The following is a 4,134-nucleotide window of genomic DNA, read 5'->3' on the forward strand; positions in this document are numbered from 1 at the left end:
TTCTATGGGAGAAGCATCTCTATCCCTGCCATTGGAGCAAACAACTTTGAGCTTAAGCCTCAATTAGTGTCTCTAATGCAACAGAATTGCAAGTTCCATGGACTTCCAATGGAAGATCCTCATCAGTTTTTAGCTGAGTTCTTGCAAATCTGTGACACAGTCAAGACTAATGGGGTTGACCCTGAGGTCTACAGACTGATGCTATTCCCTTTTGCTGTAAGAGACAGAGCTAGAATATGGTTGGATTCTCAACCTAAAGAAAGCCTGGACTCTTGGGAAAAGCTAGTCAATGCCTTCTTGGCAAAGTTCTTTCCACCTCAAAGATGGAGTAAGCTTAGAGTGGAAGTCCAAACCTTCAGACAGAAGGATGGAGAATCCCTCTATGAAGCTTGGGAAAGATACAAACAATTAATCAGAAGATGTCCCTCAGACATGCTTTCTGAATGGAGCATCATAGGTATTTTCTATGATGGTCTCTCTGAACTATCCAAGATGTCTTTGGATAGCTCTGCTGGAGGATCTCTTCATCTGAAGAAGACGCCTACAGAGGCTCAGGAACTAATTGAAATGGTTGCAAATAACCAATTCATGTACACTTCTGAAAGGAATCCTGTGAACAATGGGACTAGTCAGAAGAAAGGAGTTCTTGAGATTGATACTCTGAATGCCATACTGGCTCAGAACAAGATATTGACTCAACAAGTCAATTTGATTTCTCAAAGTCTGTCCGGAATGCAAAATGCACCTGGCAGTACTAAGGAAGCTTCATCTGAGGAAGAAGCTTATGATCCTGAGAACCCTTCAATGGAAGAGGTGAATTACCTAGGAGAACCCTATGGAAACACCTATAATTCTTCATGGAGAAATCACCCAAATTTCTCATGGAAGAATCAAGAGAGACCTCAACAAGGTTTCAATAACAATAATGGTGGAAGAAACAGGTTTAGCAATGGCAAGCCTTTTCCATCATCTTCTCAGCAACAGACAGAGAGTTCTAAGCAGAGTACTTCTGACTTAGCAACAATGGTCTCTGATCTAATAAAGACCACTCAAAGTTTCATGATTGAAACAAGGTCCTCCATTAGGAATTTGGAAGGACAAGTGGGTCAGCTGAGCAAGAAAGTTACTGAACTCCCTCCTAGTACTCTCCCAAGTAATACAGAAGAAAATCCAAAAGGAGAGTGCAAAGCCATAAACATGGCCGAATATGGAGAGGAAAGAGAGGAGGTGGACGCCACTGAGGAAGACCTCAATGGGCGTGCACCAATCTCCTCTGAGTTCCCCAATGAGGAACCATGGGAATCTGAGGCTCAAAATGAGACCATAGAGATTCCATTGGACTTACTTCTACCTTTCATGAGCTCTGATGAGTATTCTTCCTCTGAAGAGGATGAGTATGTCACTGAAGAGCAAGTTGCTAAATATCTTGGAGCAATCATGAAGCTAAATGACAAGTTATTTGGAAATGAGACTTGGGAAGATGAACTTCCCTTGCTCACCAAAGAACTGGATGACTTGTCTAGGCAGAAACTGCCTCAAAAGAGGCAGGATCCTGGGAAGTTTTCTATACCTTGCACCATAGGCACCATGACCTTCAAGAAGGCCTTGTGTGACTTAGGGTCAAGTGTAAACCTCATGCCCCTCTCTGTAATGGAGAAGTTAGGGATCTTTGAGGTACAAGCTGCAAAAATCTCACTAGAGATGGCAGACAATTCAAGAAAACAAGCCTATGGACTTGTAGAGGATGTTCTAGTAAAAGTTGAAGACCATTACATCCCTACTGATTTCGCAGTCCTAGAGACTGGGGAGTGCATGGATGAATCCATCATCCTTGGCAGACCCTTCCTAGCCACAGCAAAGGCTGTGATTGATGTTGATAGAGGAGAGTTGATCTTTCAAGTGAATGAAGAATCCTTGGTGTTTAAGGCCCAAGAACATCCCTCTATCATCATGGAGAGGAAGCATGAAGAGCTTCTCTCAAAACAGAGCCAAGCAGAGCCCCCACAGTCAAACTCTAAGTTTGGTATTGGGAGGCCACAACCAAACTCTAAGTTTGGTGTTGAACCCCCACATTCAAACTCTAAGTTTGGTGTTGGGAGGTTCCAACACGGTTCTGAGTATTTCTGAGGCTCCATGAGAATCCTCTGTCAAGCTAATGACATTAAAGAAGCGCTTGTTGGGAGGCAACCCAATGTTTTATAGTTAACTATTTTCTTTTGTTATTTTATCTTTTTTGTAGGTTGATGATCATAAGAAGTCACAAAAACAATGAAAAAAGCAAAAACAGAATGAAAAACAGGAAGAAAAACAGCACACCCTGGAGGAAGATGCTGCTGGCGTTTAAACGCCAGTAAGCCTAGCAGTTGGGCGTTTAACGCCCAGTCTGGCACCATTCTGGGCGTTTAACGCCAGAAAGGGGCACCAGACTGGCGTTAAACGCCAGAAAAGGGCTAGAACCTGGCGTTAAACGCCAGGAATGGGCATCAGCCCGGCGTTTAACGCCAGAAATGGCTCAAAACGTGAATTTTGATGCCATTTGGTGCAGGGATGACTTTTCCTTGACACCACAGGATCTGTGGACCCCACAGGACCCCACCACCACTCTCTCTCTTCTTCCCCCATTCACCAATCACCTCAACACCTCTTCCCCAAAAAAACCCTTCACCTATCAAATCCCATCTTTCTCTTCACCACTCACATCCATCCTTCATAAATCCCCACCAACCTCACCCTTCAAATTCAAACCACTTTCCCTCCCAAACCCACCCATAATGGCCGAACCATTACCCCCTCTCTACTATATATACCCTTCTTCAACCCTTCATTTTCACACAACCTAAACACCACTTCTCCCCCTCTTTGGCCGAACACACCACCATCTCCCTCTTCTTCATTTCTTCTTCTTCTACTCTCTTCTTTCTTCTTTTGCTCGAGGACGAGCAAACATTTTAAGTTTGGTGTGGTAAAAGCGTTGCTTTTTCATTTTTCCATAACCATTATGGCATCCAAGGCCGGAGAACCCTCTAGAAAGAGGAAAGGGAAGGCAAAAGCTTCCACCTCCGAGTCATGGGAGATGGATAGATTCCTCTCAAGGGTGCATCAAGTCCACTTCTATGAAGTTGTGGCCTTGAAGAAGGTGATCCCCGAGGTCCCCTTTTCACTCAAAAAGGGTGAATATCCGGAGATCCGCCATGAGATCCGAAGAAGAGGTTGCGAAGTACTCACCAACCCCATTCAACAAGTCGGAATCTTGATGGTTCAAGAGTTCTATGCCAATGCATGGATCACAAAGAACCATGACCAAAGTGTGAACCCGAATCCAAAGAATTATCTCACTATGGTTTGGGGGAAATACTTGGATTTTAGTCCGGAGAGTGTGAGGGTGGCGTTCAACTTGCCTATGATGCAAGGAGATGAGCATCCTTATACAAGAAGGGTCAACTTTGACCAAAGGTTGGACCAAGTCCTCACAATCATATGTGAAGAGGGCGCACAATGGAAGCAAGATTCAAGAGGAAAGCCGGTTCAATTGAGAAGGCATGACCTCAAGCCCGTGGCTAGAGGATGGTTAGAGTTCATACAACGCTCAATCATCCCCACTAGCAACCGGTCCGAAGTTACCATAGACCGGGCTATCATGATCCATAGCATCATGATTGGAGAAGAAGTGGAAGTTCATGAGGTTATAGCCCAAGAACTCTATAAAGTGGCGGACAAGTCTTCCACCTTGGCAAGGCTAGCCTTCCCTCATCTCATTTTTCACCTCTGTTATTCAGTAGGAGTTGACATAGAAGGAGATACCCCCATTGATGAGGACAAGCCCATCACCAAGAAAAGGATGGAGCACACAAGAGACCCCTCTCATCATGAGATCCCTGAGATGCCTCAAGGGATGCACTTTCCTCCACAAAACTATTGGGAGCAACTAAACACCTCCCTAGGAGAATTGAGTTCCAACATGGGACAACTAAGGGTGGAGCATCAAGAACACTCCATCATCCTTCATGAAATTAGAGAAGACCAAAGAATCATGAGGGAGGAGCAACAAAGACAAGGAAGAGACATTGAGGAGCTTAAGCACTCCATAGGATCTTCAAGAGCAAGAAAGAGCCGCCATCATTAAGGTGGACCCGT

At 44.6% G+C, this 4,134-nt stretch overlaps 1 non-coding gene across 1 annotated transcript; it reads right to left on the bottom strand.

Annotated features, from left to right (window-relative positions):
- Positions 1-330: 330 nt before the first annotated feature.
- LOC130984240 (small nucleolar RNA R71) lies at positions 331-438 on the bottom strand. Its single transcript, XR_009088187.1, has one exon. It is a non-coding gene; the product is annotated as a small nucleolar RNA R71 (small nucleolar RNA).
- Positions 439-4,134: the final 3,696 nt, after the last annotated feature.

This window comes from Arachis stenosperma, chromosome 5 (assembly GCF_014773155.1).
Source record: "Arachis stenosperma cultivar V10309 chromosome 5, arast.V10309.gnm1.PFL2, whole genome shotgun sequence".
Lineage (NCBI taxonomy): Eukaryota > Viridiplantae > Streptophyta > Magnoliopsida > Fabales > Fabaceae > Arachis > Arachis stenosperma.